The sequence below is a fragment of the Perognathus longimembris genome, chromosome 22, assembly GCF_023159225.1.
Source record: "Perognathus longimembris pacificus isolate PPM17 chromosome 22, ASM2315922v1, whole genome shotgun sequence".
NCBI lineage: Eukaryota > Metazoa > Chordata > Mammalia > Rodentia > Heteromyidae > Perognathus > Perognathus longimembris.
The window spans coordinates 30107749-30122441 of NC_063182.1; the positions used below are offsets into that span (position 1 = coordinate 30107749).

At 35.8% G+C, this 14693-nt stretch overlaps 1 long non-coding RNA gene across 1 annotated transcript in view; it reads left to right on the forward strand.

Annotated features, from left to right (window-relative positions):
- The window catches only part of LOC125339852, a 124726-nt gene that overhangs the window by 72645 nt on the left and 37388 nt on the right, over nt 1-14693 (forward strand). The gene's annotated exons all lie outside the window — the stretch shown is intronic.

Below are 14693 nucleotides of genomic sequence, written 5' to 3' on the forward strand. Positions count from 1 at the left end.
ATCTTATGTACCTTGACAGATCTCACAATGTAACTGCCACTCCTGGAATAGAAAATACAGACCTCAAACCTCTCTCTGTCTGAGAGGTTAGGAAGGTCAAACATCTTCACACAAAGTATTCTCCCTTGAAAAAGTAAAATTAAATTAAAACCCATCTGTTTTCCACAGTGATAGCTTCATGGAAATGGTGTAATAAGTAACTAGCATTTAGAATACAGTGGTATATTAGTGCTTTCATATATCATTTGCCCATACACTTTTTTTCTTTTTTCTTTTCCAAACTGATGTACAGAGAGGTTACAGTTTCATACGTTAGGCATTGGATGCATTTCTTGTACTGTTTGTTACCTCCTCCCTCAAATCCCCCTCCCCTCGCCCCTATCCCTTCCCCCCCCAAGAGTTGTTCAGTTCAATTACACCAAACAGTTCTGCAAGTATTGCTTTTGTAGTCGTTTGTCAATACATATTTTTAAAAAATTGTTTATTATCCTGAAGTAGTTGTACAAAGGACTTGCCATTTAACAAAGAAGTTTATGAATATATCTTGATCTTTTTAATGATCTTAATTTAGTACTTTTTAGGAGGTGCTAAACTTAAGAAACATGACAAACTATAATACCAAAAAGGAGGAACAAATATTGTGAGGAGGATAAAACAGTTTCACAAACTTCATTGCTCTCTTCTTTGACTTTGAATACTGTTCCCATCAGATAACAAGACAAGTTGGTCAGAAAAAGGAACAATAAAACAGACACATCTACAGAAGATGTTTGCAAGGGATATTTTCAGTGTTAGCAAGTTGACTAATAATCAGAAGCCCTCTGAAAACGTTGGTTTGGGTGGAATTCAATATACAAAGAAGAAAAGCCAAGAATTTCTTGGTTTGGTTTTGTTCTTAGGGGGGAAGGGGTGCAGATTTCTCCGTGCACGCAGAGGACAGGATAGCACAGGAACGGGACTGCTCATCTCCTAGGCCAACATGAAGCCTCCATGAATAGTATAAGGAATCAAGCCATGATTTTTTTTCCAGTGTATTTTAATTGTACAAGGGGGTTTTATTGCAATATGCAAGTTGTATAGTTTGATCAAATTTACTCTGCTGTTACTCTTGCTTGTTTTTCCTCCCCATCTTAAAACAATTTTAATGGATGTCATTATTCTATTTTCATATATTCATATGAAGAGCTTCTATCATGTCGAAAACCCTTTACACTCTCCTCTTTCCTTTTGCCTTTTTGCTGTTTCCCACCCCAAACAGTTCTCATTTTATATTTATGGCAGTGTGTGTGTGTGTGTGTGTGTGTGTGTGTGTGTGTGTGTGTTTAGTTGGGGTTCTCCATATAAGAGAGAAGAGTGATATTTTTCTTCCTAGGTCTGGCTTGTTTTGCTTGACATGATGATCTCTACTTTCATTCTTTTTAGTATAACTTAACTTCATTCTATCGCCGAATAAAACACACACACACACACACACACACACACACGATCATGGTTTCTTTATCCTATGAAAGGAAAAGAAAAACTGGGAAAAAAATGAAGGAAGAGGTGACATTCTTCAAATAGAAATGTATTCATTACGTGACTTGTGTAACCTGTAACCCCTTTGTACATCACTTTTACAATAACAATAAAAATACTATGAAAGTAAAAATCTTAAAAAAGTAAACTTTCCTGTTCACCTTATAATGGTCTCCTTTAAGTTATATCTTTATAATATCAATAACCAATAAACATAATTATTTTATAAAAAATAGCTCTAAAATTTACGTATCACAAGTCTGTTTCCTTGGAGACTGATTTTTATAGCTTGGATTCCATAAGAAAGCAAAATAAAATTTGGATTTTTTTCTGTTATTATGGTATTTACATAAAACCATACAGATAATTTCAAGTGACTTATATGTAAAAACCCAAATACTATTTTAATGTAAAATTTCACCTGATATTTTTACTCTAAAATGTCCTATTGATTTCTCATTCTTCTTGGACATGTTCTATCAACTATATTTTTGCCTCATGTTAATGGCATCCAGTCATAAGTAGGGATATTGTTTGTGACTGTGACCCTGAGGTACACTGAAGACCCTTATCAATGACCTGTCCTCTGACTGAACTAGTATAAATTACTTATCCTCTTTCATATTGCTTATATCTTGAATGGGGTTAGTGATAAACATTTAGTACAGTAGTGAGGATTAGGGGAGATGTTCTTATTTTTGGCAGTGCCTGGCATATAAATTTTGTATGTACATTTTAAGGCTTTAGTCCTGATATAAAGGAATGGCATGCAAATATGGGACATTGGGATTTGGAGCTAAACACGTCCTGATTATTTCTGTGGCCTTAATAATAGTTGTTTGTTTTCTTGATTACCTTTTATCTAACAAAATGAAGCTGTGTAATCTCTCAAGTGGGTTGATATAACAATCAGCCGAGGCTGAAAATATATGTGACTTAATCAGCTGTATGTTTAGATAAGAACTACCGACTTCAGGCTTTCAGAACTCAGTAAAATTAGGTTTTGCTAATATAAAAATGCAACCTTTGTATAAGAGGATGGCTCTCTGAATTTTTCTGAACATCGGGTCTATAAAATGCTTTCTGGAATTGCAAGTGTGGCTTGGGTGGTAGAGCTCTACCCAGTAAATGAAAGCCTCACTTACATCCTGAGTTTGAGTCCTGGTCTTGGACCCAAAAAATCCTCACTTTCTTGGTACTCCAGCTTTAGCTGGTTGCAGTTAAATATTTTAATAGTGACATTTTGAAAATATATTCATATAAATGATCATCCATTTAAGATTTTAATATGAAGCCTTAAAATGCAAGAGCCCCCAAATGAGCAAATAAAATCTTTGTGCTTTTAGAAAATTCTTTGTTATTGTGAATATGATTTCCATCAAATTGATACAGATTTTCTACCAGTATTACTTCGTTATATCTCACAGTTTAATTGAATACCAGTCCCTCTTTCCCAGCCTGTGTAAACAAACTAGAAGTAGATGGGTAATATACCTGTGTCCCTGAAATGCCGTTGGTAGGATGATATCCTAAGTAATTCAGATTATTAGACTGCATTAATGGAAATCTTTGTAGAATATTTGGTAATATGTGAGGTCAGATTGAGTTTCATAAGTAGCATTTATTTATATCATGTAAGCGAAATAACACTTGGTGACATGACACCACCAATGCCCAAGTTACTAAGAAAGTCCCTCATATTTATTTCCCCTGGTATGGCTGTCTAGATTGTCTGTAGTGCTAATGTTTGTCTTTGGTTAAATAAGAATGCTGCCATGCCAATTTAAGTACTCATTCTTTGCAACAAGTGTCATAATAGTTTGTTTATTTGTGTGTTTTGGGAACACCTATAGGCATGTCTTAGAGTTCATGGCAAGTCGGAGGTCAGTCTCTTCAATTTTTAATTCACAATATGAAGTCAGAGTAGTTATATTATGAATCCAAATATGAACAATAAATCTCAACTTCCAAGTCATCTCCATCAGTAGTGACTTTAGCTCCTTGGAGAACACAGATTTGACATTCTTCCATTAAATCAAGGTCACAACATTTGTAGTAAGTAGTTCCTAGGCAAGAAACTATTTTTTTTTAATTTCTAATCTCATTTTCATTTTTCCTAGTTATTTTATTATAATTCTCATAGAAAGTTTCACATTGGGATGTGGTTTTTTTTTAACCATAATTACTTTGTAGTCATGAAAAATTGAAACTTTAACATTTATAGTCTATGCAAAGAAAGTGAAAATTATCTTGTTAAAAATGACATGCTTATTATTCAATTTTGAAAACAAAATATGTGAGAAGAGAAATTATATGTGTATCATATGCATATCTCTTAAACATGACCCTTCATTACATATGTAAAATGTGCCACCAACTCCATTAAAGGTTTATCTCTTTGGGGAGTTAGTTTGGATTACTCATAGGCAATTGCTAAAACATTCCTATGTCCAAGCAAGAGGACTGGAAATATGTTTATCAAGAGCTAAAAATAATGGTTTGTATCATAATGTTAGGAATAATAGAATTATATTTCAAACTGCTGTTAAGCCTAGAGAGTGCATTTGGTGTGTTCCCCTGGTTAGCCTTGATGGCAGACAGTAAATCTCTAACAACAATGATAACTCTCCATTCACTTTGACTAGAAAAAAAATTGCTTCTGTGCTAATGTGGTGCAATTTCTTTTTTTTGCAGGCGAACACAACTAATTTTATTTAGAATTTCAAAGGTTCCATGGATCTTTGAAGTCCTTCCAGAACTACTTTAAATTTTTTTTATATTTTTATTTTATTTTTTTAATTTTTTATTTTAAAACTGATGTACAGAGAGGTTACAGTTTCATACGTTAGGCATTGGATACATTTCTTGTACTGTTTGTTACCTTGTCCCTCATACCCCCCTCCCCCCTCTCCCTTTCCCCCCCTGAGGTGTTCAGTTCGCTTACACCATACAGTTTTGCAAGTATTGCTTTTGTTGTTGTTTCTCTTAATTTACCCTTTGTCTCTCAATTTTGGTATTCCCTCTCAATTTCCTAATTCTAATATGTGGTGCAATTTCTAAAGTAAGTTATGCTATAAGTAAATTTCATGGCATGTTGCCACGGTATTAGCATTTCTATAACAACTAGTCCCCTTCTACCCATTCCCTCCTTCTATACACTGCACCAGTCCTCTTCATTCTTGTGTCTTGCTATATATATTTATATTCCTCCCTTAATAACCAGTGGTACAAAAGTTCTATTCTTCATTGAAATTCAGGCTTTATGTATGATGTAAAAGCTATTTCATTCACTTCCATTATGTAATAGTTCTTTAAAATATGAAGGGATGAAAGAGATAGTACATTTAACCATGATCACAGATTATCAAACCTTTCTAAGGGTCTTGGTATTTGAGTCCAGCTTTGTACTGTTGATCATTTCTGTATTCACAATCATTTCTCTTTTAACAAGGAGAATACAAAATACTTATAGGAGCTTGTTCATCTTAAGGCTGACCCAACCTTGACCATGCCCGCAATTTGGACAAGGCCCAGCTGGACCTGTGAGGTATAATATGTTTCCTTCCTCCCAGAGCATATTTTTGTTTTCTTTCATTCTTGTGTGGGACCCTTTATCTGTGATTGTATTTAAATCATCCTTGAAAGAACCATTTGGAGGAGTAAGTCCCAGTGAAGCACTCCTGGGCACGTGTTCTCAGCGCCACAATATACACATGGTGGTTACATGTATGGGTTGTGAAGTTTGTAACACTGCATAATAGGACAGAACAGCAACGAAAGCAAGAGGACAGTCTGAGTTGGAAAGTTATGATTTTAAATAATTTCTTTGAGACTCTATCATTTTAAACAAGCTAAAACCAACATTCCAACTTCATACAACCCAATGTTTTCTTTCTTGTGAAATAGAGATAGTGATATTTCAACTGCATCATTAGAAAGATTAAATGAAACTTGTAATTAAAAAATGAGCAATTTCTTTGACTTTTAGTCAGTACCTGACAGTGTCAATTAATGTAGTAACAAAATAACAAACCACTGAGCAACTGAAAATTATACTAAGTGAAGCGAGCCAGACCCAAAGAAACATGGACTCTATGGTCTCCCTTATTGGGAATAATTAGCACAGGTTTAGGCAAGTCACAGCAGAGGATCACAAGAGCCCAATAGCTATACCCTTATGATCCCATAAGATGATGCTAAGTGTAATGAACTCCATTTTATGGAAATGATTGTTATATCACAGTTGTAATTACTTTCAATGTCCCATGTGTATCTGTAGTTTCTACTATTGATGATGTTCGTGTATCACCTTCTTGTGATTGTATCTACACTATCTCTGTAATCTTATCTGAGTGTATGGGAAACAGTGTGTACTGGTATTAGAATTAGGAAATTCAAAGGGAATACCAAAATTGAGAGACAAAGGGTAAAATAAGAGAAACAACAACAAAAGCAATACTTGCAAAACTGTTTGGTGTAAGTGAACTGAACACCGCAGGGGGGGAAAGGGGGAGGGGGGAGGGGGGTATGAGGGACAAGGTAACAAACAGTACAAGAAATGTATCCAATGCCTAACGTATGAAACTGTAACCTCTCTGTACATCAGTTTTATAATAAAAAGTTTAAAAAAATAAAGAAATATATATCATGAAAAGAAAAAAAAAGCAGAGAACTGGTTAGATGAGAAGTTTAGGGTTCTAAAGGAGAATTTTGTTAGCATATTTAGCTAGGAGTCCTTCTGTTACCTTTCTGTTGGTTGGGGAAATTTACCCCTGCTTTGCACTACTTATAAATAGTTTTCTTTTTCTTGGGTGAAGCGGCAGAGTTCATCCTTGTTTAGTTGAGTTTATTAATTGAACATTTCTGCCCTTGAGCTCTATTGTAGAAATAATGTATGAATATACACGAAATCGTTGTAGTACAGAAATTGAAAATTGAAAGTAATCAGGGCTATTAAGTATTATGGATGGGAAAGAATGCATTTGAGGGTTCAAATTCTGTCGATTCCTTTTTGTGTTTCAGTGTGGCCTTGAAGTAAAATGACACAAAGGAACATTGAACAAGACTCAATAACAGCTACTGAAAAAAATCATGTTTTTAATAGGCCTTGTTTGCAAGTACAGAAAATTGACATTTACTGAATATATTGGTGCATTGACACTAATACTAGAAAAACAGTGAGAAACTTGATTGGTCACATTCCACAGAATGAATCCTAGAGTTATCCAAATGATGGACTCTGAATTCACCATGTCCCTAGGTGCCTGCCTTCCAGAGAATGGGTGCCACACTGAGCTATTTGCAATTGTTGCTATTTTGCCAAGAAACAAAATTTATTTTTATGTATTTTTATAGAGTTATAGAACATTCTTATTTGTTTTAGGAATCCTGATATCATAAGAAGGAGACTCAAAGACATGGATATTTGCTTTAACATTTTTTGACTTTTAAAGTTTTAATCAAAGCTGGATTTAAAATGTATTCTCTAATCCCGTATTGGTATTTGACTAATGAAAGGTTTTATGAATTTGTTAGAACTTCTCTAAGCTTAATGCCAAGTCACTGAATGATGTAGTTTATTCTTTTGCGGATAATTTTTGTTAAAAAAGAGAAAAATCTTTTGGGTGCCAGTGGCTCACACCTATAATCCTAGACACTTAGAAAACTGAGATCTGCGGATCATGATTCAAAGCCAGCCTGGGCAGGAAAGTCCATGAGACTCTTATCCTCAATTAAACACCAAAAAGGTAGAAGTAGAACTGTAGTTCAAATGATAGAGTGCTAGCTTTGAGCAAAAAACTCTCAGAGATAGAACCCAATCCCTGAGTCCAAACCGCAGCACCAAAAGAAGGAAGGAAGGAAGGAAAGAAGGAAGGAGGGAGGGAAGGAAGGAAGGAAGGAAGGAGGGAAGGAAGGAAGGAAGGAAGGAAGGAAGGAAGGAAGGAAGGAAGGAAGGAAGGAAGGAAGGAAGGAAGGAAGAAGGAAGGAAGGAAGGAAGGCGGGCAGAAACTTTTTTCCTTACTATGTGAATCTTTCAACTCTTTATAGAATATTTAACTTGAACTTGATTTTAGAACTCAACAGAATGTGTGAAGTTCAAGTTCTTTCTTTTTATGGAGATCCCCTTTTATATGATGACAAAGTTATGTATTTCTTTTTTTTTTTTTTTTGGTTCCCTGACTGGGAAGCGAACAAAGTTGTATATTTCTTAATTGAACAACTATGTACTGATATTGTTCCATGTGTCAGGCACTGTGCTATTACTGGTGGTACGGTAGTCAGTGAAAGAGAACAATCTCTGCTCTCACAGTGTTTACATTAATCAGTTCAACAAGCTAATAGTGTAATGAAACTGAATACAGTGGAACTGTAGAAGGGGATGAGGGAATCCCAGGGACTTAGGGAGGGTTTTGGTTTTAAAAAATCAAGTGAAGGAACAGTCACTGACAAGGTTGATAGTTGATCAAAGATGTTCAGGAAGCCAGATGGGAAAGCTTTTAGATACCTGGGGTGGGTTCGTGTACCAGGTAGAAGAAACAGTGAGCTCAGAGACCCTGGAGTTTGGGCTGCTTGTAGAAAGAACAACAAGGTCACTGTTTATGCAGGACAATGAGCAAGCAGAAGGGTAGAGGGTAGAAAGACCCATTTGGTGGGGCAGGGGCATAGAGGCCAGCTTTATAGAGCCTTGCATGTCATGGTAAGGACTTGGGCTTGGTTTTCACAAGAGGAGAAAGCACTAAGTAAAGGAATGATCTGAACCACTTTGGCTTTTAAATGGCTTTCTGTGATTGCTGTGTGTTGAGATCAGATTAGAAGATGGCAAGGGCAAAAAGCAGAAAGTTGTTAGCAGATACTTACAATAACACAGGTATGCAAAGATGGCCTCTGTCTGTTTACTGCACAATCACAGCTACATGTACTGTACATAGACAAAAGGAAAAAGACCATTTTGCGTATCTTTTCAAACACTGGATTTACTTTGTCTCTGTGGTTCAAGCCTTACATAGATGGGAAAGAAAAGTCAATTACGTGTTTTATTCTTTTTAGTCATGAATGTTCATCATACTGATTTTTATGTGTAAGGCAATCAGTTTTGAAGGCCTTCTCAACTGTACATCCTTACAGTGATAACTCTGAGACTAATAATGTGAGTAATCCAGGCTTACCTTGTGTCACATGGCTGGTCCCTTCTGTCCTCACAATTGTGCAGAATAGCTTCAGCACCCGTGCACAAACCAAGTAATAACCAATAGCCATCTAGCTGTGACAGATGTGATTCCCGTGCACTTAACGGAATGTGGTTGGCTGCTGACTCATTAGTGTATCTGTCATTGAGAGTGCTTGGGTTGTCAACCTGAGAACACTTCATTGTTACTGGAATTGAGTCAGTGGAAGTTGTTTAGGAGGAGTATGTAAATTATGAGCATTTTCGTAAACACAACATTTAGGAACAAGAATGTTGAAATTTTCTTCTTTTCAAGTCCAACTTTCCCTTTTGTAGGCATCATGCTTCTAAAGATAAGCAGAAGCAAGTGTGGAGGAAGCGGAAGAACTTGTTCCCCCATTGAGTTGAGGGATGAAAACACCAGCACAAATCTACCTTGTGCTGTGCTGTAGTAAGAGGTTCAGTGTTCCCTTGAATGTGTCAAAATATTTTAGACAAAGAGTGGAATTTAAATAATGAGGCTTATGGCACTATACTTTTTAACCTAAAAGATGCATTGCATACAACAAAAATATCCCAATCATGTCACAAAATAACTTTTCCATGTGATTTAATTTAAATTTAAAATATATTCAAGTAAGTCTGAGAAAAGATGAAAGATTGTAGAAATTTTTATATGTGACAGTAAAAGAGAAAGCAAGGATTGTATCTTGGATTCAGAAATATATCAGATAACAGCTTTACAAAATTTGAATTTAAAACAAAATCAGAATAGGCAAATATGTTTTCCAGGCAAGGGGAATAATATATCATTTGAATTGTATTCTTGAATTGCCATTTGTCTTGAAGATTGAATTTTTTAACATAACCGTAGCAAAACGCAAAAAAGTCAGATTAATGTAGTGACGTTTGTGAAGAGTGTTCAAGACAGAAATTTCAACTTTGGGCTCACATATATTAATCCATTTCTTACAAACATGATTATTGAACATATTAATACATTATATTGAAGAGCTTACTTATTTAAGTGTTTCAATTATAGGAGTCCCTGTTGAAAGTATAATTTTTCATTTTCAGTTGAACTATTAATATGGGTAAAATGCAACCAATATAATAGCTAACAATCTTATGAGGTTTTTTTTTAAAAAAGTACTTTTAATAGTTGTACAGAGGAATTATCAAGCAGTTTGTGAACATCGTACATCTTGATCAATATCACCCCTTCCAACATTCTTATTCTCCTCTCCCAACCTCCCTTCCCTCATTTTTCTGAATTATTTTTAGGATATGTATTGTTGGAAGAATGAAAAAGATCAAGATGCACTGTGTACATAAACCACTTTCTTAAACGGCAAAAGAATTCTATAGATATCTTGTAAGATTTTATGATATGCAGTGTACATGGTACACATGATATTTCAGAAATATTCCTCTTGAACGTTTCGTTGGGGAATGGTTCAGGACTGGCACACTGGCTTATTGTTCACTAGTCTTTTAAAATAAGGAACATTCTTTGCATTATCCTTATTCCTGTTCTCCTGGTCTTTTACCTTGGTTCAGTTTAACTCTTTCATTGAACATTACTGCATACTTAACTGAATGCCAACTGCTATTCTTAGGGCTGGGAATATAGCTCCATGATCTCTCAGACTTTGCATCCTGTAAGGAAAATGAACAATGAACAACTTTAGCAAATGAAAAGATTCACTAGCGATGCTCCAAGAAAGCCCCCATTGTGAGAGCACAGGGGAATTGTGGATGGACGGGAGGTAAAAGGCGACTGCTCCCTCAACTCACAGAGAAGCATAAATGAACAACTTAGTGTTCAAGTTCTTTCTTGAGCAAGCAAGTTCTTTTTAAAAATATTACCTTTCAGTAGTTATACATAGGAGATGTAATATACCAAAGCAGTTTATGAATACCATGTACCAATGTCTCCCTCTTCAACATTCTCACCCTCCTTCACCGCCGCCTTCCCTGGTGGTATGTACAATAAATTCTTGACTGCATTCTTTCCCAAGTCCCCCTTACATTCATCTGCCCTCTCCCCTCGCCCCCTCCTCTTCCTTGCATGTACCCATTTCCTGGTGTTGCTTTGGTTGGGCTCTGACCTAGTCTTTTTAAGAGATTATCTTATTTGAGTTTTCCATGGAGTTTATTATGCTTCATTTGAGGTAGACAGAATGTACCTAAAAATCTATCAGTAAACAACTTGGGCATTAGTATGCAAGTGGTTACAAATCAATAAACTTAAGTTGTTTCTTTTATCTCCTGCCTTTTTTCTTCAGTTACCCATAGATCTAGAAGAGCTTAGAGTTGAGGTGAATAGCACCTTATACCATTTCCTCTTCCCTCAGAGACATGCTGAAGATGCTGAGAAAGTCCTTTCCTAACATGCCTTCCCCTTTAAGTCCACTAGTTTTTATGATATCTAGAGCCCTTCCTGATCTTCCCCCAACCCTTTTCTTTTGATAATATTACAAACGTGTTGTGTTTATTGAAGTTACAAGACGTTCCATCCTACTTTGAAGTATTTTTTCTATCCTTTTCCCAAATGCCACACACGCATACACACACTCATATATACACGCACAAGAAGTGACAAACATAAGTTCTATTCATCATTGTTTTGCAGAAACCAACAGTGCCCAGAGCCATTTAGTTTTAATAACCATTATGTATTTTAAACCAAATAGTAAGTTATTTAATCTTAGGTTGCTTGCTTTTAAGATAACTTTAAGCCGTAAATACATTTTTTCTCCTTAAAGATAACTAAATAACCAAATAAAAATTAAGTATAAGAAGTTAACCTAAGCATCAGTGAATACTTCCAATGAAATGACATGTAAAAAGTATGTTAATAGTTTCTTCTTTCCTTAACCAAAGAGAGCAGAGTGCTGCGCTACTACATTTAGAATTAATCAGAATCAACACTAGACACATGTAGAAAACAACATAATTATATACGTAGTTCTAGACTGCAAAGTGAAATTAGATGAGTCATTTGAAAATCGGTACCATTCATTAGAATGCAATCAATTATCTTGGCTCACCTCAAATTATGATGTAACACTAGAAAAAAATGCCAAGAATTTAAAAATCATTTTATGCAGATGATGGTACCGTGCATCAGAAATCAGTAGAGATATTTATAAGTTTTAATACAAAGTACAAAGTTTTCAACATTTAAAGTAACATTTTATTTTATTTTATTTTTTGCCAGTACTAGGTCTTGAACTCTGGGCCTGGGTGCTGTCCCTGAGGTTCTTTTTCTGTAGGCTAGCACTCTACCATTTGAGCCACAGTACCACTTCCAGCTTTTTCTGGAAAATACTGTGTCAACACTTTTCTGAAAATACTGTGTCGACACTTAGTGATATTTTTTAATTTGATGGATCCTTATTGCTCACCCTGTACAAAAAAAAATCAACTCAAAAAGCCTTTAAATATAAGACTCAAAATGCTGAAACTAGTGGGAGAAAACACTCAAATGTGTAGTCAGTGGCAACAATTTTCTGAATTGATTTCAATGCTCAGGAAATAATGGTAAGAACTGACAAATGAGAGTTTATCAAGCAAGCCTCTTTAACACAGCAGAGGAAACAATTACTATAGTGAAGAGACCATCTACAGAATGTTCAAAAATCTGTCAGCTATTCATCTGACAAAAGTTACATGCAATTTCAACATCTTAAATAACAGAATTCTTTTTAATTAATTTATTTGACATTTAGTGGAGTTTAAACTCAGTGCTTTGTGCTTACAAGGCATGCACTGTACTACTTTAGTCACACCTCCAACGCTTTCCTACTTCAGTTGTTTTTTCAGATAGGGTTTTGTGGGTTTTTCCCAGGATATCTTAGACTCTGGTCCTCTAACTTGTGACTTTTCATGTACTTGGGACTATAGATGTGAACCACAATCTATGGCTTGACTGTTGAGATGGTGTCTTGATCAGTTTTTCCCAGACTAGCTTAAAGATCTTTCCAATCTCTACTTTCAGAGTAATTGGAATTGCAAGCAGACACCATGCCCAGCCCTTTACTAACAATATTAAAAATATGGCCATAGTGTTTCTTGAGTATGAATGACTTCTAAAGAATATCCATAACAAATGCATCAGTATACATATTTTGTCAAAAAACAAACAAAAAATAATCCAAATGACATTTTAGTATTCTTTCTCAAATATCAATTGTTAAACAATAAAAGATTATTCAACCGAGTTTAATGGGGACATGGGAAAAAACAATGTGAAGATCACTTAGGAATTTATTAACTTCTGTTTACTTCCTGTGTATCAGAGACACATTTAAGCCCAGTGATTTTGTAAAAGTTATTTCTTTATGCTAAAGTGATGTACACAGGGGTTACAGTTTCATAATAAGGCAGTGAGGACATTTCTTATCCAGCTTGTTGCCTTCTCCCTCATTTCCCCCCCAACTCCCCCCACCCCATTTTCCTCCCCTCCATGAGTTGTTCAGTTGGTTTACACTATATAGTTTTGTAAGTATTGCTGTTACATTGGTTTGTCTTTTATCCTTTGTCTCTCCATTTTGATATTCCCCTTCCCTTCCCTAGTTCCAATATCCAGAGTACCAATATCAGCTACAGTGACATCAGGGGTAAAACCATGGGGAAGAAAGACAAAAGAAAAAGACATCATTTCACATGGCATGTTGAAAATAACAGCAACAATTATAAACAACATGTTTCCATAACTTGGAGTTCATTTTGCTTAGCATCATTGTGTGTTTATATATGTACATAGCTATTGAGCATTGTGATCTTCTGCTATGATTTTCGTAGATGGGTACTAATTATTCCCGATGAGGGACACCATAGGGTTTATGTTCCTTTGGGTCTGGCTCACTTCACTTAGTATGATTTGTTCCACTTCCTTCCATTTCCTTATGAATGGGGCAATGTCATTCTTTCTGATAGAGACATAGAATTCCATTGTGTATATGTACTGCATTTTCTTGATCTACTCATCTACTGAGGGGCATCTGAGTTGGTTCCTTATTTTAGCGATGACAAATTGTGCTGTGATGAACATAGTTGTACTGGAGGCTTTAGTGTGGTCTTGCTTGTAATCTTTTGGGTAGATGCCTAAAAGTGGGGTTGCTGTGTCATAGGGGAGCTCTATGTTTAGCTTTTGAAGAACCTTCATACCGCTTTCCAGAGTCGTTGAACCAGTTTACATTCCCACCAACAGTGTAGTAGGGTTCCCTTGGCCACATCTCCTCCAGCATCTGTTATTAGTTCTCTGGGTAATGGATATTCTTACTGGGTGAGGTGGAATCTCAATGTTGTTTTGATTTGCATTTCTTTCATGGCCAGGGATGTTGAACACTTCTTCATGTGCCTCTTGGCCATTCTCATTTCCTCTTCACAGAAGTCTCATTTTAGGTCTTTAGCCCATTTGTTGAGGGGGCTGTTGGTTCTTTGAGGATTTGTTTTGGAGGAGTTTAATTTTTTGAGTTCTATGTATATTTTAGATATGAGGACTTTGTCCATTGAATGGCCGGTAAATATCTTCTCCCAATCTGTGGGCTTTCTGTTTATCTTGCGAGCTATGTCCTTTGCCCTTCAGAAGCTCTGCAGTTGGATGCAATCCCATTTGTTCAACCTTTCTTTGATTTGTTGTGTTTCTTGGCCATTATTAAGCATGTTTTGACATGTGGTAAGGAGCCCAAGTGTTTTTCCTATTCTTTCCTGCAATGTTTTTAGGGTGTCTGTTTTTACCTTGCAATCTTTGATACGTTTGGAATTGATTCTGGTGCAGGGTGACATATAAGGATCTAGCTTTAGTTTGTGTTGAACAATTTTGCCAGCACCATTTGTTGAAGAGGCTGTCTTTCTTCCATCTTATTCTTTTTAGCTTCTTTATCAAAGATTAAGTAGGCATAGTTCTATGGGTTCATTTCTGGGTCTTCAGTTCTGTTTCATTGATCCTCAGGCCTGCTCTTGTACCAAATAACAAGCTGTTTTTATTACTATAGCTTTG